The following is a 24,193-nucleotide window of genomic DNA, read 5'->3' as shown; positions in this document are numbered from 1 at the left end:
CTTCATTTCCAATTCCGTGGCCTAGGCCCCCTTATCTCCTCCTACTAGGGAGGACATTCATACCCAGAGGTCACTGAGATTGCTTGACATTGTAGAGCTAAGCTGAACCCCAGATAACTTTGCTTTATGTCTCCATAGACAGAGTGGCTTGTCTGATTTTACATATCAGGGAATGTGTAAAGCCATTGAATGGACTCTTTATCTGTACAAATCACTGGGTACCATGCCATTTAAAATTTTCTGTTATGTGGCCAATAAAGATAGGGAGATCAAGGTTTGAGGCTAACCCTGAGGAACAGCAACAAACAAAATAGCAATAACAAAAAAAGATGACAAAAACGTTACTTCAGGCCCATACCTACAATCCCAGAGAAACAAGAGGCAGAAGTAGAAAGATCATGATCTGCCTGAGACTATCTCTAGGCAAGCTGCACAAGACCCTGTCTGAAAAGTAACTAAAGCAAAAAGGGTGGGAGATATGGCTTAAGTAGGAGAGTGCTTTCATAGCGAGTGCAAGACCCTGAGTCCAAACTCTAGTACTGCCAAAAAATCTTATGTTTTCTATGTGTTATATAATCACAAAACTATGTAAATTTTAGTGAGCACAAGGACTTCAGGAAGTCCCTCTGGGAAGATCCTTGAGCATAGGAGTTGCCTCCCCAGTCCATTTCTGTGACAAATCCATGTTCACACCTATTCCTTGTTCACCATGGTCTACATCTGACCTTTGTTAGGCTTCCAGAAACTTCTCCACAAAGCTGCACTATCCCTAAAAGACATGAACCATAGCTCTTGACCATGTCTGAGCTCATTCTGTTCCTCCCCCAATGCACCTGAGGAAACTGAAGCCAGGGAAATGGTAGGATGCCCATTTTATATCAATAACATGTACTGAGCATCTTCTATTAGTGCATATCACTTTGGCATCAGCAAGATAGCAGTGAGAAAGAGTTGCTCAGTCAGATCTCCTGACTTAAACAGAATATGTACAGCCACATTCACACCAATCCCTTGTCCACCTGGGCATTTCTTTGACCTTTGCCAGGCTCCTAAGGACAAAGTGACATAGGCCAGGCCCCTGCCCCAGGCATGCAGCTTCTCCTACCATCTGGAATTCCTGCAAGCCCTCTGCGGCAGCACCTCCTCATGAGCCAGTCCCCTAAGCTTTTCAGTCTCTTGAAAAAGAATGGGAACTAGTTTTCCAAAACCTCCCTTCCCACACATATGCATTCCATAATTACATAGATCAGGACACAGGGGGAAATATGCATGAAAATGGCTTGATTTGTGGAAATAATCATATGCTTATTCTGGCTTAGCCACAGAGCACTGGAGTTTCCCCCACAGACCCTTTTAACCCTCCACCAACTTCCCTGAGGGCTTGAGGAAGCCCACAACTCCGGAACAACTTGAATGCCCTTAAATCCTGGTCAGAGGACCAACTGGTTTCACATTAAGATCCAACTAAAGGCGATGAGGCCTTGCAACCTCTTGTTAAACCTCACACGCCTGCCAAGTTATTTTTGTGCCCACATCAGCTGCCTCTTGGTGGCCTGATAGCAGAGTACAAAAGGTTTGCTTTCTGGAAGCTTAGGGATAGTTTGGTGCTCGTGTCCTCAATGTACCATCCTGGATCTGCCGTTGTGAAAGGACAAGGTGATGTAAGCTGAGCCAGCCTGTATGTGGAATCAATAGGAAAGACAAGAGTTCCCATGTTCCCATCATAAACTAGGTCTAGTGATCTCTGAGTAAGGCTTGCACATAGCCCTTAATCTACGCCTAAAATTCACAAAACCTAGCCTTAGAGAACTGACTCCTTCGGCTTCCTAAAGAAGGAATAAGAAGTAATCACCCAACACCATGAGAATCATTACCTGCTAACTCTGGCGAGGGGCTGGACGCTGGGATGGAGGATGGGATAGGCAGGGCAGGGCAGGTATGTGTGAAAGAAAATTTCACCCTAAGTCTCAACAAGCATGAAATGGTCATAATTTGAAAGGCAGCCCTCCTCCCCAGTACAGCAATTCCAATGTCCTAATGTAAGAAGAGCCAAAGCCCAGGTTTTTCAGTTCTTTCCTAGCACTTGGCACAACTGGGAAACTAATACAAATGTCTGCATGAGGGAAAGGCCTGGTCTGTTCTAGTTCCTGGCCATGCTGTCCAGATGGGATCAATGTTAGTAGATTACTAATGGTGCACCCTGCGGGCCCTCACTAACGGCTCTGGGAGTAGGGCAAAGGCTGCAAGATGGCAGCCACTGCAGGAACTGGGCGGGGGGGGGGGGGGAAGAGGAGTCTCAGCCTGCCAGAGGAACTAGGAATGCTGGCAATGAACAAAACTGCCACCAGCCCCCAGGTGGTTCCTTCCCATGTCTGAGCCAACAGACTTCTCTCCCTATAAAGCATTAGGAGCTAGGTGATGGCCCATGATAAGATTACTGAACTCCCACCCACTCTGAAAGTCCATACTTAGTTCAAATTGGAGCTCTTTCCATCTGCTCACAGGGCACATCCAGGAGGGGCTCCAGCACTCCCCATCACTTACCCGCAGAGGGCTCCCAGAGCCAGTGTCTAAAGCCCCAGCTCTGCATTCCTGGGTTGTAGTTGGTATCTTATCACCCTATTCTTCCATACCACCTCCGCCTTCCAGGTCCCCAACTGACATCCCTGACCATCTGGGCCTTTATCGCTGTATGTAGCTGGCTATTCTTAGCACCAACATTTCTCCCTAATGACCCCCTCCTTCTCACTCCCTGTCTACACCTCCTTGCTGGTGTAATCCAGACTAGGGGAGAGGTGCCCACAATCTCTATGGCTTCAGCAGTGCAGTCATTTAAGGTGGCAGGCTCATCAGAGTCAATCCAGGCAACACTGGGACTCCATGGAGAAAGAACATGGCTTCCAACAAGACATACTTTGAAGTAAGAACCTCAGTGCTTCTCATTTTGCTGATTCCCTACCTATACACAAAAGTGTTACCCAGAAGTACCTGAAGAGTGGGAGTGGGAAGAGTATAGGAGCGGGGGTGGGGCGGGCAAATGCCCTGCTGTGGGACAGACCTGTCCTCTGCCTCTGCCTTCAGACTGCAGGTTATCTAACTTTCTTGGTATTTGGATTTAACAGTTTCTCTACTTCCATGACACATGCAGTTGTGGGTGCCTTACCACATGAATGCTTCCCTACAGGCCACCAGGCTGCCTTTGTCCTTGAACGCCCCAGCTCTTGGCCTCTCCCTGGATTTAAGGTCAGACTTGAGTCTCTACTCTAGATGGGGAGAGAGATGTCCTCAGCTAGAGAACTGTTTAGGACTGTCAAGAGGTGGAGATAGCTCTCTGACTTATGTACATAAGGTTGATCTTTCTGAAACACAGGGTTCCCAGGAAAGGGCATTTCAACTTAGATGTAGATGGTATTGTTTGTTTTCCTTTAAGCAAAGATAGCAGTGCCAGCCAGGTGCCAGTGGCTCACACCTGTAAATCCTAGCTGCCCAAGAGGCTGAGGTCCAAGGGTCACAGTTCAAAGCCAGCCCAAGAAAGTAAAATCCATGATATTCTCTTATCTCCCACTAACCACCAAAAACCAAAGTAAAGCTGTGGCTCAAGTGGTAGAGTGCTAGCCTTGAGCATGAAGAGCTCAGGGACAGCACCCAGGCCTTGAGTTAAAAACCCAAGACTCACACACACACACACACACACAGGCAGTGTTTACAAATTCTCCCCCATAGATTCCTCAGAAGGCTAAACATAGAGCTCCCCTATGACCCAGCAGCCCCACTTTTGGGCATCTACCCAAAAGACCACAAACAAGAACACACTAAAGCCACCAGCACAACAATGTTCATCGCAGCACAATTTGTCATAGCTAGAATATGGAACCAACCCAGATGCCCCTCAGTAGATGAATGGATCAGGAAAATGTGGTACATATACACAATGGAATTTTATGCCTCTATCAGAAAGAATGGCATTGCCCCATTTGTAAGGAAATGGAAGGACTTGGAAAAAATTATACTAAGTGAAGTGAGCTAGACCCAAAGAAACATGGACTCTATGGTCTCCCTTATAGGGGATAATTAGCACAGGTTTAGGCAAGTCACAGCAGAGTATCACAAGAGCCCAATAGCTATACCCTTATGAACACATAAGATGATGCTAAGTGAAATGAACTCCATGTTATGGAAACGATTGTTATATCATCGTTGTAACTACTTTCAACGTGCTATGTGTAACTGTAGCTTCTATTATTGATGATCTTCTTGTATCCCCTTCCTGTGGTTGTACCTACACTATCTCTGTATCTTATCTGAGTATATTGGAAACCGTGTATACTGGTATTAGAACTAGGAAATTGAAAGGGAATACCAAAATCGAGAGACACAGGGTAAAAAAAGACAAACAACTACAAAAGCAATACTTGAAAAACTGTTTGGTGTAAATGAACTGAACAATTCATGGGGGGGAAGGGAAAGGGGAAGCGGGGACGGGGAATGAGGGACGAGGTAACAAACCGTACAAGAAATGTATCCAATGCCTAACGTATGAAACTGTAACCTCTCTGTACATCAGTTTGATAATAAAAAAAATTCTCAGGGCTGGGGATATGGCCTAGTGGCAAGAGTGCTCGCCTCGTGAGCCCTGGGTTCAATTCCCCAGCACCACATATATAGAAAATGGCCAGAAGTGGCGCTGTGGCTCAAGTGGCAGAGTGCTAGCCTTGAGCAAAGAGAAGCCAGGGACAGTGCTTAGGCCCTGAGTCCAAGCCCCAGGCCAAAAAAAAAAAAAAAAATTCTCTTCCATTAAAAGGCACTTCCCTTTTCTGAGTTTTCTCTTTCTTCTAGAATTTCACTTTTTCTCCCAAGGTAAATGATACAGAATATTATTGTTGAAGTTTCCAAGACCTCCAGTAGAACAGCAAGAATAAAATTCTTACCAAATAAATATCCACAATGAAAATCTGTGATGATAAAAATGTATGCTTCCAAGCCTTTGTTTATGGATATTCTGAACACAATGACTTTCTAACTACTCCAAGAGCAAAAGAAGGCTGCAGAGTTTGTCAGAATGATAAAGGACTGGAATCTCTGAGTGGGTGTAGTGTATCAATGAGGGAGAAGAGTGGAAGGAAAAGCAAATCTAAGCTTCATGTGACTTAGAAAGATTTAGATCAGAGAATAAAAGCCATCTCTTTCTCATTATGATCTGTACTACTAAGTGTACCCACCAAACTCAGACAGGCCTCAGATCACTCTAACTGCAGTATTTCACAACTCTATAGTAGTCAATTGATGCTTATCCATGAGATAAAATATATGATTATTCTTTCATGGATGTTAAATGAACCTGGAAACATCTGAAGGTCATCAGCCAAGCCTTCTCCTATGTTACCGCTTTGTGACAGTATGAGGGACAAAGCTATGAACTATAAGTTCCTCAACAATGGAGGTGCTCCTCAACCTTCTGTGACAACTCCCAGCTCTTAGCCTAGTATTCCACAGAGGCAAGTCCAGTCTAAATCTTTATCTCTGGTCAGTGCAGGCCTCATTTGGGCCACCTTTGACCTGTGATCCCAGGAAGGCTGCTAGGAACATCACTGCTTGTGTTTTTCAAACTTCTGAAATTCCTGTGTAATTATTTTTCTAAACTCAAACTACATTTTATATTTCAAGTTTACTTTTACTTAAAAAGTTATAAATATCCATAGTAGTTGGCCTCTATGAGAGGCAGACAAATGAAAGGACAGCTATCTCTGTATTTGGGCTCTGTGTGTATTTAGGCCTTATGATATTTAGGGAGCACAGGAGATACACACGGAAGATGGGTCTTTGTTCTTATATATCTATCTCTTCCTCCTCCTCTCCCTTCCTTCCTATCCAGGTCTCTCCCTTGATCTTGGTCCCTAGCATTCTCTCTCTTTGTCCACTTACACACAGATACTTTCCATTCCTGCAAGTTATCACCCTGGCAGTCAACAAAGGAAAAGAAATGTAATGTCTCTAAGTGTTAGTGGGTGGAATTTTTATCTCCTCGACCCCAGTTTCCTTGGCTAGACCTGATTCACTCCAGTGGTGCCCATCAGTCCTTGGCCTAAGCCTCTTGGGTGCTGGGGTCCAAGCTGTACCAAATTACCACTAGCATAGCACATACAAAGCTCCCAAAAGTTCCAGAGCTCAGCCTCACTGCACATTTCAAATTACAAGAAGCCTTAGGAACCATTCAAACATTACTAATGAAAGGAATGTTGGTTGCTCTAACTGACTTGGCTGTTGCTAATCCTTTCCCCAGATATCTTTTATCAGAGAGGCACACAGTTCATTTCTTTGACACGTCAATATTGACACAATCACCTGAAAACTCAAGTGCAGTGGCATGTTTCCCAAGAGAATTATCAACCTGACCACAGATTGGTCCAAGTCGAGTGCTGGTTATTGGAAGTATGAAGCACTTCCGAGTACATAAATCTGAAGCTGGTTGCTTTCTCCTATTGACTTTCACTGCAAAACAAAACAAACAAACAAACAAAACAAAGACAAAAACACCTGCTCCATCACACAAGAACATTTTCATCAATATTATGGTCTTCTTATTAGCTTAAATACCCATTTTATGAGTGAATTTTTTTTCCTTCATTGTCAAAGTGAAGTACAGAGGGGTTACAGTTTCATATGTAAGGCAGTGAGTACATTTCTTGTTCAACTTGTTACCTCCTCCCTCATTTTCCCCCGCCTCCCCTCCCCTCCCCCATGAGTTGTACAGTTGATTTACACCAAATGGTTTTGTAAGTGTTGCTTTTGGAATCATTTGTCTTTGTATCCTTTATCTCTTGATTTTGATATTCCCTTTCCCTTCCCTAGTTCTAATACACATATATACAGTATCCCGGGTACTTTATGAGTGAATTTTGTCTGACAGCATTTTGTTAGTAAACATGATGCAAATAAGAATAATATTTCTTTAAAGACAATAATTGTACTGTTAATCTATTCATCTGTGAAACATTGTCAAGAAATTATTAGGTTTAAATTTCTAAAATTTCCAGGAATCCCTAAGCTTAAAGACTCCAAAGAAAGCACTGAGAACATTTATATGTCTATAACTAAATTGGCACATAGGCCAAATGCCTGCCACAGCTTGCCTGTCTATGGCAAGGAAGGAATTCCTAAGTATTCCATTCTCACTATTCAGTGGTCCTGGAAATGAAAGCTAATCACCTAATTTGGATTGTACTGAACAAAATATTTTTGGTGCCAGTATTAGGGTTTGAACTTAAGTCCCTAAAGATTCTAATTCAGACTATTTCAATCACAGATAACACTTTACTCTCACCCTCTTGAGTAACTAGGATTATAGGCATGAGCCACTAGGAGCTGCATCTATTTAAAATTTTAACTTTTAATTAATCTATGGAAATAAAAATTCCCATGAACCAAGTTTTCAATATGTTTATTAAGAATTTAGAGTGCTCGCTTCGGCAGCACATATACTAAAATTGGAACGATACAGAGAAGATTAGCATGGCCCCTGCGCAAGGATGACACGCAAATTCGTGAAGCGTTCCATATTTAAAAAAAAAAAAAAAGAATTTAGAAACCATGCAAATGAGAGTTTTAATGGGTCTATGTAGAACAGGAAGAGAGATTATTTGTAGCTGTCTTTAAACTACTAAGAATCATCTAGGATTAGCAGTCTGATATAAAGTAATTCAATAGAATAAATATTTCCCATTACCCACATGATATAAAATGATTCTTAAATATATGAGAAGATGGTCAATAGCTATTATAGTGAGAGAAATTCAAAGGGAAGCTGTAAGAAAACACCACTTTTAACTCTTATGTGGAAAGTTCTTAGAAGCTTAGTAATGTACTCTGTTGATAATGGTGTATGGAAACAAGTCATCGTATACATTATTTGTGAGATTAACTTATTTGTACCATGTGTCAAATGACTAAGGCATATTAAGTGAGGCAGTGATGATAGTAAAAATATTGTAAATAGGGGTAATCTTATTTCTCTTCATATGTAGATAAACATCTTTTGATATATAAACAGGAACTCTGGAAGGAATAAAGTGAGAAGTAGATGATTTAAAGATGAAGTGAGAAATGTCACAATCTATATAAATAGTTTGTATAGTATTTAGTAGTTGTACAGAGGGGTTTACATTGTATATATCAGTTTAGGAAAACAATGTATCTTAATCAATGTCATCTCTTCAATCATTTTCCTCCATATATTAAAGTTTCATTGAGTATCAAAAACGTAATTCAATATAAATTCTTTTTTACTATCTTTGGCCAGAGAAAAAGGACCTGAAAGAAAGTAACTAAGTGAGGACTTGGAAAAAATTATACTAAGTGAAGTGAGCCAGACCCAAAGAAACATGGACTCTATGGTCTCCCTTATAGGGAATAATTAGCACAGGTTTAGGCAAGTCACAGCAGAGTATCACAAGGCCCAATAGCTATACCTTATGAACACATAAGATGATGCTAAGTGAAATGAACTCCATGTTATGGAAACGATTGTTATATCATCGTTGTAACTACTTTCAACGTGCTATGGGTAACTGTAGCTTCTATTATTGATGATCTTCTTGCATCCCCTTCCTGTGGTTGTACCTACACTATCTCTGTATCTTATCTGAGTATATTGGAAACCGTGTATACTGGTATTAGAACTAGGAAATTGAAAGGGAATACCAAAATCGAGAGACACAGGGTAAAAAAAAGACAAACAACTACAAAAGGAATACTTGAAAAACTGTTTGGTGTAAATGAACTGAACAATTCATGGGGGAAAAGGAAAAGGGGGAGGGGGGAGGGGGAGGGGGGAATGAGGGACGAGGTAACAAACCGTACAAGAAATGTATCCAATGCCTAACGTATGAAACTGTAACCTCTCTGTACATCAATTTAATAATAAAAATTTAAAAAAAGAAAGTAACTAAGTGAAACTGACTTTCTTGTGCCCACACTAACTCTAGCAAAGCCACAAGAAATGTGTGCTCATTCTTCTGTAGCACCTGGCCAGTGAATAATCCAAATGGACACAGGAACCAGGGCCTAGGAAAAGTTAATGTAGCTCCCCGCCTCTCTCGTGTGTTACCAAAAAGAAAAAACTCAGAACGCAGCTCCAGTTTTGCATAAAACCATCCTTACATTACCACAACTATTTTCACCTCTGTACATTATTCTGTAGAAGATATATTAACTTCTGAAAAGAATTTAAGAACTTCTTGTCCAACTTGATTTTACTGAAGAAAAAAAAGTGAAATCCCCAAGCTTTAGGGGGACTGGCTCAGGATCCCAATAATTGTGACAGATCCTGGACTCCAGCAGAAGCCTTCCAACTCCTTGTGTGACATCACACCTTCCTCCCTGACATCTTGCTGTATCTGACAATACACAGATAGAACCCCAATTCTGCAAAGCAAACCATTCCTAAAATGTCTCAGTAAGTTAGTTACTTGAAATTAAAAAGAAATCTCTCCATGCAAGTCATGTGTCCTCCATCATGTGAGCTCTCAGGCTGGCCCACAACGAGAACTTCGATTCCAGAAGCAGAAGTGGGTAATCTTTGAACTCTCTGATATTCTCTACATCCTCAACCTCTAATTGAGGCTCAATGCTGGGCAAAGTGGGTAAAGGATGAGAAAAGACATGAATAGATACTGACTATGGAGCTGAACACCCAGCCAAACTCTATGGGTAAAACTGGATTTTTTTTTTTAAATTTAGGTTGAAAGTACACGGATACTATTTAAAGATGAAGGTGAAAATGCAGAAGAGAAAGAAAATTCAAGAAAAACACTTCAGAATTGTTCCTCCCATGAGCCACTTGGCAATTTCACAAGAAAAAAATATTGATTTTACCAACTAACAAAAACACCCACAGATAAATATGCAACACTTTGTCCTTGATTCCAATTTCTAATAATCTCCAGCAACCCAGTATCCAAGCACTCCCATTGGTGAGGGGTGGCAAGTCCAGGCTTCCAGAAAACATTTCTATTAACTATTCACATCACCTATATTTTACTCTAGGTGGCAAGAGAGTAAGAGAACAGCCCCAAGATCAACAGAGGGACCTGAAACCTAACTTCCTCACCCCCAAGAGTGCCTTCAGCAGTCCGTTTTCACTGGGCTTCCAGATACTTCCATGAGGAACGTTGACCATGGTGCTATACTAGCTGTTGCCTCAAGCTAGCCTTGGCTTTAATCCAAAACACTGGTAGAGGCTGGAGAAGAGGGGCCAGACGGCCAAGGGAGCTATGTACTCCTCCTTTCCTGCCTCCTTCCCTCTCCTCCTACTTATGGGTGGCTTCAGTGTAAACTTCCTCCTTGGAGACTCAAGATATTACTCTTCAGAATACCCAAGGCTTTCTAGATCTATCTGAATGTTAACAATCTTTGTAATATTCATGAAAATGACAGTGTAAAAAATAGAAAAGTACAGGGCAGGGGATATGGCCTAGTGGCAAGAGTGCTTGCCTCGTATACATGAGGCCCTGGGTTCGATTCCCCAGCACCACATATACAGAAAATGGCCAGAAGTGGCGCTGTGGCTCAAGTGGCAGAGTGCTAGTCTTGAGCAAGAAGAAGCCAGGGACAGTGCTCAGGCCCTGAGTCCAAGCCCCAGGACTGGCCAAAAAAAAAATAGAAAAGTACAAATTTGTCTACATTCATCTCTGCCTACTACATAACCTTTGATAGAGACAGGGAAAAAATTACCTGCCATATATCATTTCCAGATAGAGATTTTTCTGAGCTAAGCTAATGCTCCTAGGCTCTGGGGATCTTTCCCAGAGAAATGGAGAAAAAGATGCCAAGCAGAGACACGTGACCCTTCACCCACTCCAGCCACTGTTGTGGAATCTCCACTGATATGTTTCACCCCTACCAACAACAGCAAATAACAACTCTGCTGCCTTCTGCTTTATTTAATTTATTGTCAAGGTGATGTACAGAGGGGTTACAGTTACATACATAAGGTAGTGAGTACATTTCTTGTCAGGTTGTTTATTTTTTAAATTTCATACTGTTATTAGATGATGTACAGAGAGGTTACCATTTCCTAAGTCAGGTAATGAGTTCATTTCTTTTGGGACAATGGAACCTCTTCCTTTGCCCTTTCCAACTTTCCTCCTCTAGTCTCCACCTGAAAGTTATATAGGTCATTTTCAACATAGTGTCTTAGTGACTACCACTGCTGCATTTGCTCACCCCCTGTCCATTTCTGTGTCCCCCTTACCCCCCCAAAAGACAGATAAACATAACCAAGAAAAAAACAAGAAACATTTTGATTTTGATTTTCTGAAGACTCTACCCTTGTGTGTGTGTCACACACATACATGCACATACATGCACATACACATGCATGTGCGTGCACATGTGAATTCAGGGCCTAGCCACTGTCTTTGGGGTTTTTGTTCAATGCTAGCACTCTACCACTTCAGCTATAGCTCTAGTCTGGCTTTTGTCCTTCCCAGGTTGGCTTAGGGCCATGATCCTCAGATCTCAGCCTCCTGAGTGGCTGGGATTGCAGGAGTGAGTTACCAGTACCAAAGGCTAAAACTTTGCCTTCTCATTGCAGACACCTTTAGTGTTTGGATTTTAGCCAAAATTCCTGCAAATCCAGATGCTCTTTACAGAAGCTTGCATTTACTACCCAGCTTTGGGCCACATCTGAAGATGTGCTTCCCAGTGAGCAACCTACCAATGTTGACAGCTGGAAGTTGTCACATGACAGTCATGTGATAGCCCCATCACAGGAGGATCCGACCTCACAGAGTCATCTGCAGGGTGTCACAGCCATAAGAAATGAGTTTGCAGCATCATGTTATTCCTGGATGACATTTTAGATCCATATTGAATCTCCTGGGTAGTCAGCAACATACTGAAAAACATCAATGTTTTCTTCATCTATCTCTTTCACCCAAGTCACATATATCTCCAAGGCTGTTCCCTTCAAACCTCTTTACTCTGAAAACATTCTGACCCTTCTGCCTCATTTCCCACTTCCCTGCATGCTGGGACTCAACAGTAGCTCCATATTCGGTCCAGTCTATTTTTTTAATCCTTCTTTTTACTGTCTCACAAGACAAAGGTACACATGCTAAAGGGAAAACTCAGAATCTTCCTTTTTAAAAGGGAAAACCCTTTACTACCAATGTTTTTCTTCTTCTCTCACTCATATTGGTCAGCAACAAATAGCACTGTGACAAGGTCACCCCATGATGGAATGAAGATGGAACATAGATAGGCGAGAGCTATGCCTGGGAGGAGGAACTGGGCTCTCTCATTGAACTTGGTGCTGCCCTGAGGACTTGACACAGGAAGACAATAGAATTAGGTCCTCTTCTATCCCATCAATGCTACTGTCACCCTTGGGGTCCAGTCTACTAGAACCTCCATCTCAACTCTCACAGTAGGCCTCAAGAACAGAGAGGGCCTCCATGAGCTCATCAGTTAAAAACTACCAGATAAAAGCTAGGAACTTGTGGTGCATGACTGTAATCCTATCTGCTCAGGAAGTAGAGAGCTGAGGATCACAGTTCAAAGCCAGCCAGGGCAGGAAAGTCTGTAAGTCTTATGTTCAATTAACCATCCCCCAAAAGCAAGAAAGAGAGCTGTGACTCAAGTGGTAAAACACCACCTTGAGGGAAAAAGCTAAGGAATGGCACATTGAGTTCAAGCCCTAGTATAAATACAAAACAAAACAACAGAAAAAAAAACTACTGGATGACTTCTACAATATTACTAAATTAATTGTTCCTTTCTACCTATATCTTTAAAGACGAGAACAAAACCCATCAGCATGTGCAGGCTCTAATTCTTGAAATGGTGAAGCCAGCAGCCTGAACCCCCAGTTCCCTGGGCAATCTTCTGCATTTGTCTGCAGACAACTTCTTTCCAATCACTGTCAGAAGTTGATTCTTCACAGACCAGCTGAGGTCATGCAAAGATGGAAAATCCTGCATAGCTAAGAGACTTGTTTGAGTCCCACGGTTAATTATAATTGCACCAGGAGCCAGGGCTAGGCTCACCTGTTACTGTTCACTGCTCAGGACAAAAGGAGTTCAACAGGAACAGAAGCCCCATTAACACCACAGGGGGCCTGGAAAACATCGGAAAAGTACAGAAGCTCAGGAATGGTGGATTTAAATGCAGGGCCTCATGCAAAGTACACTCCTCTCTGGGTGCACATAGCCTTGACAGTATTTACATACAGAACACTAGCATGCACACAGGACACTCTTGTCTGCCAGGGTTGCAGCCGTTCACCTGGCATCTGGTAGAGAGGGGAGAGGAAGGAAAACCATACTCAGCCCAATTTGTGTATTCCTTCACCCCATCGGGTAGCTGTGGTCAGAATCAAGGTGTGTATGGCACAGACTCAGACACAGCCTCCAAGAACTGCTCTCACATGGCATCTGAGGATGACTAGCCCATAGCATGACTTCTATTTTTAACTATTTTGTTTTGTTCTTGGGCTTCTGTTTTGCTCTTCCTGTATTAAATGTATTGAATTCATCCATGATAACCTAAGAAGCTATTTTAAATGGAAATTTAATCAGTATTTGTCAGCACCTAAGAAAACATCTCTATTTATAAAAATTATATGAAGGAGAGTGGGGAGGGGAGGGATGGGTGAGAATGTTGGAAGGAATGACACTGATCAAGATATTCATATACTGCTTTGTTAAATGGCAACTCCTTTGTAAAACTACATAAATAATAAATAAGTGAATAAAAGTTTCCCCCTAAAATAATTGTGTTAGTCCTATTACCATACAAGTATAATCAAAGCAAAAGCAAAAGATCTACTGTGAAACATTAAAATACTTCCCTCTGATTCCTCCTATTCTATGCCAGAATGTTTCCTAAAACTTTTCCCACCTCGATACCAAACACTTCAAGCCAACAGATTCCTCTCATCTTGGGCACCGCACAAAGAAGGCACTGAGTTCTGTCTAGAGAAAAGGGCTGGAATCACAGCACGGCACATTCAGAAACAGGGAGGAACAGAAGTGATTCATATATCAGACAGATCTACCATGTGCACTCACCTCTAAGCATTGCTGACATTCCTGCTCTGCTGTGATTTCTTTCTAGCTTAGTTTGGTGCTGTGGGATTATGGGTGTGTGTGTGTGTGTGTGTGTGTGTGTGTGTGTGTGTGTGTGTGTGTGTGTGTGTGTGTGTGTGTGTGTCTGTGTCTGTGTGTGTGTGTCTGTGTCTGTGTGTCTGTGTCTGTGTGTCTGTGTGTGTGTGTGTGTCTGTGTCTGTGTGTGTGTCTGTGTGTTGGTACTGGGGATTGAACTCAGGGCCTGAGTATTGTCCATTAACTTTTTTGCTCAAAGCTGGTGCTGTACCAATTGAGCCATATCTCCACTACAAGCTTTTTGCTACTTAGTTGGAAATAATCTCACAGACTTTCCCTGTCCAAGCTGGCTTCCAACCTTGATCCTCAGATCTCAGCCTTCTAAATAGCTAGGGTTACAGGCACGAGCCACCAGCATCTAGCTTTTGATTTTGTTTATCCCACAAAAAGAGAATGGGGGTAAGGGGTGAGGAACAAACAGATAAATGGGCAGGTGTTCTAAAAATCTAAGCAGGAGCAATGAGAAGCAACTTAGGTTGCAATGCAGTCCTCCAAAGGCTTAAATATATGAGTGGCCTCCAATAGCTGGGTGTAGGAGAGGGCTGAAATACTAGGGCTGACTGGATATTCTAGATTGCAGGTGGAATGTCCTTTCCCATGCCAGAGAGCTAGGAACTAACTGTGTCTCTATCCTAAGGAGTGGAGGAGTAGGAACAAGGCACAGAGGTTGGAGATGGACTCCAGGATGAAAATCTCCAAGAAAACAACTAAACCAATAGAATTTTTGATGGCTCCAAACAACAAAATTTTTTAGCATTGCCAAAAATTCAGGGATAAACAGGTACATAGGGAAAATAGGTGCACAGAAAACTAAACAGATGAAAAATAAGGTAAATTATTAACTCTAAGAAAACAGGTTTTACAAGAAAGAAAATGCAATCTCAGCTCATTATGTAGCTTGGCTGTGAGCAATAATGACACAATCCTAACAGTGAAAATACTAGATATGCACTTTACAATAACCAAAGACACACTGTACCTATAATGGTGACGTGCCTATAAGGGTGATATGCCTCTGTAGGAGGGGGTGGGCAGGGACTCTAGTAAAGAAGAACAAAAACCTCATCTTTCATTCCAGGAAGTTAAAAGAAAACATGTAATAGCAAAAGATATACTTACAGAAATGTGATAAATTATGAAGACAAACCATGAGAGTCAGCTTTGAAAGAGTCTCCTGCTGTAGAGAACTGAGAGTAGATAGAAGATGCAGTGGGACAAGGTCTGCTGATTCTCAATGACTTTAGGCAATGTGTGAACAGAAATAAATCAAATTCAGAAATATGAGTCCAATGTACAAAGTAACTGAGTAGAAACACTCCAGTAAAACCATAAACAGACATTATTTCTAAATGGTTTTGGTGAGAGAACATTTTTATTTAACAAGTTTTAAAAATCTATTCATTTTATTCTATTCATTCTATTACTATTCATTCATGAGTATTCATTACTATTACCAAGTGAGGCATGTGTTTTGATGATTATATAAGATTTAATAAGTAGTCATCAGGCATTTTTTTCTTTTCCCCAGATCACCCCCATTCAGCTGGTACACAGATCAGGTGGCAGGGAGGAACAGAATTTCTAACAACATTAAGTACCTTATGTCTGAAGGATGACATGGGTGCCTCCCAGCCCAGTTTTAACATGGAAGCACTGTCACATTCCAGATAGGAAAATTAAATATCTAGGTCTCTCAGAAACCTCCTGTTCCTCTCAGATCTTTATCTTAGCAGAGCTTGTCCTAACTGTAAAGCAGAAAGATAATGTATTTGATTCCTGCCAGCTGAAACATACATATTTAAGTAGGAAAACACACACTCGCACACATACACACACACATGCAAGTCACAAAAGCTTTTTTCCCCTGCCAACATGAATATTTACCTATGAAGACAAAGACTTAGGTGCTGGGAAAAGCCACCTGCAAAACCAGGATTGGTTTAAAGCAAAGCACAGAAGCCTGAAGGAGCAGGGGAGAAGACTGATGGCCTCTCCAAAGCTTGACTCCAATTTAGCAATTAGACTCAGGCATTGGTATTAATTCAATTTCTTAAAGTAATTTCAAGGTGTAGGCAATGTTTTAAACTCTCACCTTAAAGGGAAAGATGGAGAATTCACCAGTCAAGGTTACAGAACATGACACTGGATTGCCTCTTTTAATAATGTTTGAAAATACTGTTTACCTGTTCTAACGAAGACAGCAATATTTTTATGAAGAAGCTACACAAGGATTGCTGTATTTGTGCAACCAAACATTAAGATTTCAGATATTTCATTCTAAATAATACTATGATGTCAATCTTGGGATGTTGGCTAGTTTGAATCAGATTTTGGAGTATTTCCTGAGGCCTCTGATCCCCAACATTGTTGCTGATGGCTGAGCTGCAGCAAAGAAATATAATCCATGCCACACAAAGCGGCACACAGTCTACACCAGCACTGTCTCCAGCAGCTCATATGGAAAAAAAGACAAACCCCTACAAACCTAGCAGAGTCAAACTGATGCTATCCAGTATTTGACACCTTCCAAGTCACCATCACACAACCGTGTCTCCAATTAAACACCAAGTCACATAGGTAATAGCAATGGTCAGGAGATATCAGCCACCTGACTGGGCCATCTTAAACACATTCTCACAGGCCAGGATATCTGGTAGGGAAATGCAAGGCAATAACTCTTTTCCTCACCTCTACTCCAGTCAGCTGTTCTCATACTTGCAAAGAGTTTCTCTCAAGGAAGACTGATGCCATACTGACACCAGATGAGGCAGTAAGTCAGCCCACCTTCCCATAGTCATATTTCATGTAGGAAGGTGGATATATTTAAGATGCATCATTTAAACTAAGGGCTCAGGAAGCACATAAACGAGTGGGGAGTGGGGAGCATTTGGATATGAGCTGAGCTTATGTAAGCTGCTAGAATCCAGCCAGACAGCTTTCCTACAAGACCACCCTTAGCCTGCATGTGACTCCTTGACTTCCCCAGCTTCTGCTCCTCTAACAGACTGTTTCTGGCTTAGAAAGCCTTTCCCTCCAAAATGGGTTCCATTTGGGACTTGGATGTATAGATTAAAGTTAACAAGGAACCATCTCAAACCTCTCAGGGGGACCAGATTGCAATGCCAAGGAAATAAATGCACTGAGGAGGGAAAAGGCCCACAGAGGACACAGCTGCAGCACTGGAGAGATCAGTAGGTAGATTTTAAGCTATTTCAAAAGCCAGTCTGCCTCTCAGGGCTGGCTGTTCATGTTGCTGTGATTTCAGCTTGTAACTAAGGAGGACACAGGCTGACAACCACCAGGACCCACCCAGGTAGAGGAAGGCCAGATTCCCAGTGCTCTGGGTTCCAAATGCAGATTTGTGGATACCACAGCTCACTGGGAAGTCTGCTTCTCAAAGGCCTCACTCACTCCACATGGATCAGACCCATATTCACAGTGTGATTCACTACAGGTAATAATTCCTCAGGCAACTACAAGCTTCTCAGTTCTGTTGCCCAGTCACAGATTCTTGTCCTCAAAGCCTAACTCAGGACTGAAGCTGGGATATCCATCCATCAAACAACAGGACATCCATCCATCCATCAGCAGGGGCCTGGAGAGAGGGGTAGCTGATGTGGATGCAACAAAAGGCCCTGAGAATCCTGGAACAGGCCTCATTGATTGGTTTAAAAGAAAATCATGACTTTAGTTTCAAGTTAGCTTCTAGTAAACATCAGATTTGCAATGAGGACTGCCACCGTGATGTGAACTAGACACATGATTCCTGGCTCTGAACAACTAAAGGAGCGTCATCACCTGGACAGAGGAGGTAGAAGCCCAAACCTTCAGTCCTGTCTATAGCTGTGAAATATTGAGGCAAAGCAAAGCTTATTTTTCTAGGAGTTTTAAAGACTGCCTCATGGTCACCGTAATGATTTAGAATCCCTCTTCCTACTTCAAATAAATGGAGCAGTATTCAGGGCCAGAGAAGGTAAATAACTTTTACTGTTTGACACTCTACTTATAATTTATTTATTTCTCAGACCAACCACACTGATCCTACCAGACACCATGGAAAGTGCTTTCCATCCAGGAGTACTTACGATTCACATTTTTCAGGGAGGTTAAATAAAATGCCTTCTTAGGGGCTGGGAATATGGCCTAGTGGCAAGAGTGCTTGCCTCGTATACATGAGGCCCTGGGTTCGACTCCTCAGTACCACATATACAGAAAATGGCCAGAAGTGGCGCTGTGGCTCAAGTGGCAGAGTGCTAGCCTTGAGCAAAAAAGAAGCCAGGGACAGTGCTCAGGCCCTGAGTTCATGGCCTAGGACTGGCCAAAAAAAAAAAAAAATGCCTTCTTAGGACTCATACTTCTGAAATTCAAGTCAAGCTTTCAATCCAGAGGTTTTAATATATACCACCAACTCATACTCTTTTCTAAAGTAGGAGATGATTTTATTCACCACCACAAGTAGCACCTCATATCTTCCCAAGGGACCTTGAAAGGGCATGGATTCAAGATTGGATGCTGAGCTGGCCTGAGAGCTGTTCTCTTCCCCTGCTCCCTACTGTAATGCTGTCCTTAGAAGTCACCAGGAGGAGTTGACAAGAGGCCATGACCCTTCCAATACCTATTCACGTCACTCAGCATCACCAACCATTGGTACATGTGGACAGTAGTTAGTTGCTTGTTGTCACTGTGTCAAAATACCTGAGGAAACAACTTAAAGGAGGAAGGGTTCATGTGAGGTCAGTTTTCAAGGTTTCAGTTCATGGTCAGCTGCAATGCAATGGACCTGTGGTGAGGCAGAGCATCACAGCATCAGGGACACATGACAAAAGAGGCTGTCCACCTCATGGTGGCCAGGAAGCAGAGAGATAAGAGGGAACTAAAGACATGATATATCCTTTCAAGGAACACCGCAATGACCTACTTCCTCCAACCAGGCCCACCTCCTTCCTAATTTCCTCCTCAGAATAATGCCACCAACTCATGAATCTTTTGATGGATTAATATAGTAATTAGGTCAGAGCCCTGCCTATGAACATTATACTGAAAATAAAGCCTTCAACTCATGAGCCTCTTGAAGGGACACATCAAATCTAAACCATAATATGGTCACCGTTTACTCAGCTATCCCTTTTCAGCTTTGAGCTGAAAAGCTCAGGGACAGCACCCAGGACCAGAGTTCAAGCCCCATGACAGAAGAAGGAGGAGGAGGAAGAGGAGGAGGAGGAAGAGGAGGAGGAGGAGGAGGAGGAGGAGGAGGGGGGGGGTGGGAAGGAGGAGGGGAAAGGAGGGAGGGGGAAAGGAGGGAGGGGGAGGGGGAGGGAGGGAGGGAGGGAGGAGGAAGGGAGGGAGGGAAGGAGGGAGGGAGGGAAGGAGGGAAGGAGGGAAGGAGGGAAGGAGGGAAGGAAGGAAGGGGAGGGAGGGAGAAAAGAAGGAAGGAAAATGAAAAGAAAGTAGATCATCTCAGAAACAAAATCCTGGGAGAAAAAGCAGATTCCAGCACTGAGACATGAATGTCTTGAGGTTAAAAAAAAAATTATTTTAGCAAGATAGTATATGTCTAGTATAGTCCTACCAGACGATCTCAACAGCTCAATAGCTAGGGACATATCACAAAAGATGACACAAAGAGAAATGGTCTCAAAAATATGGAAACAGGTGGTTTATCATTGATGTTTTTATTTTCAACGTACTATGTGAATTTTTTTTCTTCTGTTCATCTTCCCTGTGATTTAGCCCCTGTTGTCACTGTATTTGATTCTGGTGCCCTGGGTATTTTATATATGTCTGTCTGAATTAGGGAAGGGGAACATTAAAATGGTGAGGCAAACCAATGCAACAGCAATGCATACAAGACAATATGTTGAAAACTAACTATACAACTCAGAGGTGGGAGGAATCGAGGAGGGAATGTGGGAGAAAGATGAGGGAGGGGGTAAGAAGTTGAGGTAACAAGATATGTACTCACTGCCTAACATATGTAACTAAACCCTCTGTACTTCACCTTGACAATAGAAATTTTAAAACATTTAAAAAATATGATTAGAAAATGTCTGAAAAACACAGGGGTCAACTTGAAATACCTCCCAATGGTCAGATCTGAAAATAACTTGAAGGAAATAAATGATAATCATAATTGGCTATAACCCATAATCTTAAATACCTTCAGTGTCTAAACTAAAATAAATGAATAGAGAAGGGGGGGAGAGAGAGAGTCTGTATGTGTGTGTTCCTGGGAATTGAACTGAGAGCATTTGGATGCAAAACAAACATTCTGCTACCTAGCTACATCTTCATCCCCAACCGTAAGTTTATGGTGGGAAAACTTGTAACTATCATTAAATAGTAATGGAAGGCATCAGCATCATGGTCCTCTAAGTACAAACAGAGGTGTGTAAATTTCCCCAGTATTGTCAAGAATTTAATCACAAGGAAACAACAAACAACCCCCTCACTGAAGGAACATTCTCCAAACAAATGACAGGTACACTTCAAAAGTGTCAAGGTCATGAAATAGAAAGATTAAGCAATTGTTACAAGATAGAAACACAGGATATATGACAACTAAAATGAAGTGTGTGATCCAGGGTGGGGTGCAGAATGGGGTCCCGAGACAGGAAAGGGGGCATTAAGTAAGATAATTATCAAGATTCAAGTTGCATCTAAAGAAGAAATCTACAAGTTATACAAAGCTACAGTCCTGGATTTGATGCTGGTACTGGTTATATGTTAAAATTTGGAGAAACAGTAAAAGGCTTTCGGAAAGACTTTTTTTCTTGCAACTTTTCAAGGAGATCAGCATTATTTCAAATGGAAATGTTAAAAAAACATACATTTTAAAAAGACTTGAGCTAAGTGTTAGTGGCTCATGCCTGTAACCCCAGCTACTAGGTGAAAATCAGGAGAACTGCGGTTCCAGGGAAGCCTATACAAAAAGTGTGTGAGGCCCTGACTCAACCAATAGCTGGGTATGGTGGCATATACCTGTTACAGCTAGGCAAGAGGCTGAGATTAGGGGTTTCTTAGTGACAGGCCACCCTGGGCAAAAAGTTTATGTGAGTCCATCTCAACAGAAAAGGCTGGGGAGTAGTGGCCCATGACTCCCATTCCAGTTATGGCAGCAAGCATAAATAGGAAGAATGTAGTCCAGGCCAACCTGAGCAAACAGTGATTAATACCCTATGTCAAAAATTAGCACAGCAAGCCAGGCACTAGTGGCTCAAGCCTGTAATCCTAGCCACTCAGGAGGCTGAGATCTGAGAATCTCAGGTCAAAGCCAGACTGGGTAGGAAAGTCTATGATCCTCATCTCCAATTAACCAGCAAAAAACTGGAAGCAGAAGTGTAGCTCAAGTGGTAAAGTACTAACTTTGAGCCACAGAAGTTCAAGGATATTGCCCAGGCCTTGAGTTCAAGCCCCAGAACTGGAACAATAAATAAATACAAATGAAAATAAAGGGTGGAAAAAGAGAACAATAAGGGCTGGCTCAGACCATACAGTGCCTGCCTAGAAAGGACAAAGTTCTAACTTCAAATCCTAATACAACCAAAAGAAGGAGAAAAAATACTTAAGCATTCTTAGATTTGATGTCTTGGAAGGGAGGGCTGTAACATAAAAATCCCATCTGATTTCAGAGGGCAACCATGTTTTCTATATGTGATGCTATAACTACTTCAAAATAAAAATTATTTTAAGAAGAAAATTGTTCCATCAAATCCCCATTATTGGGAATTTACCTGTATTTTCCTCTATAAATTCCACAAAGTGTGAGACAAGAAGTCCAATCATCTGATTTTTTTTTTTAAATCAGAAAGTCCCTGTCTATTAGAGGGCTGAGGGGGAAAAATCCACTAGTTTTGAGCTAAATGAAAACTATCTTATGATTTTCTGTGTGACAGACACATTGTTAGGACCATACCTTAAAAGAAAAAAATTTAAGATCAGGCCTCCACAGACTCTAACCCAAAGCATCCCACATACTTCAAAGAAGATTGAACCACAACCTTGAAAAGCTCAGTACATAAAACAGCAAAGAGAGAGGGATGGAGTGGGGGAGAAGGATAGGAGAGGCTTGAAGGGAGAGGAGGGGGGGCTGGAAGTGGGCATGCCAAGAACACATGGAATGTCCAGTGTCTGGAAGTTGAGAAGTACTCCAGTCGCTGGCAATGACATTTCTAAATAGTGAAAAATAATGACACTCTCGCACCATGACTCATAAGGGAAACACTCTGTAATCAGTAATTTATTATTCTGTTCCGCAGCTTTATTCCCTGACTCTCCTGGACTAAAGGCAGAATTCCTAACTTTGCATAACTTGACTTGGCTTTTCTCCTTTTGTTTTGTAGACATTTTCTTCCAACCATGCAAGGCAGCAGTGTAACTTGACCGAGATCCCTTCTAGCTCTGCTAAACAAATCCGATGGCCACAACCACAGGAGTGTGGGCATTTGGGTCCACAGGGCAGGCACAGCATCTACACTGTGGCAGGGCAGGGGGGAGGTATGGCTATAATTAAGGAGCATCATGCCAATTGCGTAGCATGGCTGTTTCATGGTATCTTCCTCCACACTGTGTGCCTGTCCTAGTATCTCCTCTCTAGAAAAGCCTAAAATAGGAAAGAGCCACCAACAGCAAGAGGCTGAGAAGAATCCAGCCAGCAAGGCTCAGCTCACTGCACAGCTATGAAGATGCCAGCAGCCAGTCACGGGCCTTGCAGAAGACTTTCAAAAGTCTTCTGGACCCAATTCAAGCCTCCCTGTCTCCAGGCAGACTTCCTGAAGCCCCCAGTCTCAGTCTGGTCCCACAAAACTCTAAAGTTCCACATTTTCTAGCACTTGCTAGAACAAAGCAGAATTGGCCATTTCCTTCCCCCTTCTGGCTGGGAGATAGGAGCAGGGTCCACACCCTCCACCCTTCTGCATTTCCCAGCATCAGACACAATGCGTGGCCCAGCTGTGCCAGTCCCACTACTTGCTGGTGGGCAGATAGAACATGTGAGTGCAGACCTGAGCATGTACACAGTCCAGTTACAAAGCACAAACCCATTCATCTGCCTGTCTCACCCTCCTCTTGTAGAACAGATAATTCCGCAACCTATGGTAGACACTCACGTTTATACAGATCATGTGAATGATCGTGATTACAAAGAACGTTGTCAAAGAGAAAAATGGAGAAAGAAGGCACAACAAGCTCTAAGATTATGTAACAAAGTGATCTGCAAAGCAGGGGTAGAGAGGTGGCGATCTTGTCTGAAGATAGTCCCAGCCCCATTTCAAATCCAAAAGGATAAACAAGATGAGCCAAGTGCCCAGCTTTAGAGGAAAGGTGACACACATGTCCAACCCTGGCAAGCTAAGAAGATGAAACTACCAAACCATTTAAAAACAAGTGTGTCCACTATTGGAGGTGGGATTTCTATCATAAAAAGTGCTTAGGTTGATTGGGAAGGGGTAGGTAGGGGAGGGATGGGTGTGACATTGACCAAGATAGATTATATTTTCAAACTGCTTTGTTAAATGGTATTATACTACTAAATTTTTAAATCAAAATAATCACACACACACACACACACACACACACACACACACACATACTCTTTACTGATTCTACCAAAGATAATACATCCCTTTATAGTTTTCTTATTTTAAAAAGTTCTTAGGTTCATTAGAACAATTTTTAGGATATACCAGGTACCATATCCCCAGAGTGAGCAATCAATAAGGAGATTTTTTTTTTAAGTGAAGGCTTTTGGTTTGCTTCCACAAAAGATGCTTAGAAAATAACTGAAAATCCATCTAGTCTAGCCTGTCTTTCATAAGAGATACAATTCTGTGAGATCTGGTCTGCGGGAAACTCCAAGGATCACATTTATCAAGAGGCTGAAACACACAGAGAAGTAGATACAGTAATACGCCCTCTTCTGAGACCCATACTTTGTTCATAATATTTGTTATTGAAATCCATTATTATAAAGACTGCTTTACAGAGCACCCAGAGATGTCAGTGAGCAGAGCATCAGACTTTTCAAATGAACCACCTTG

At 42.2% G+C, this 24,193-nt stretch overlaps 1 protein-coding gene and 1 non-coding gene across 6 annotated transcripts in view; one reads left to right on the top strand and one right to left on the bottom strand.

The window, feature by feature from the left end:
- The window catches only part of Fhod3 (formin homology 2 domain containing 3), a 401,480-nt gene that overhangs the window by 258,446 nt on the left and 118,841 nt on the right, over nucleotides 1-24,193 (bottom strand). The window lies entirely within an intron of this gene.
- LOC125364311 lies at nucleotides 7,455-7,561 on the top strand. Its single transcript, XR_007213472.1, has one exon. It is a non-coding gene; the product is annotated as a U6 spliceosomal RNA (small nuclear RNA).

This window comes from Perognathus longimembris, chromosome 15 (assembly GCF_023159225.1).
Source record: "Perognathus longimembris pacificus isolate PPM17 chromosome 15, ASM2315922v1, whole genome shotgun sequence".
NCBI lineage: Eukaryota > Metazoa > Chordata > Mammalia > Rodentia > Heteromyidae > Perognathus > Perognathus longimembris.
The sequence above is the reverse complement of the archived record's forward strand: the minus strand, read 5'-3'. Positions and strand labels throughout refer to the sequence as shown.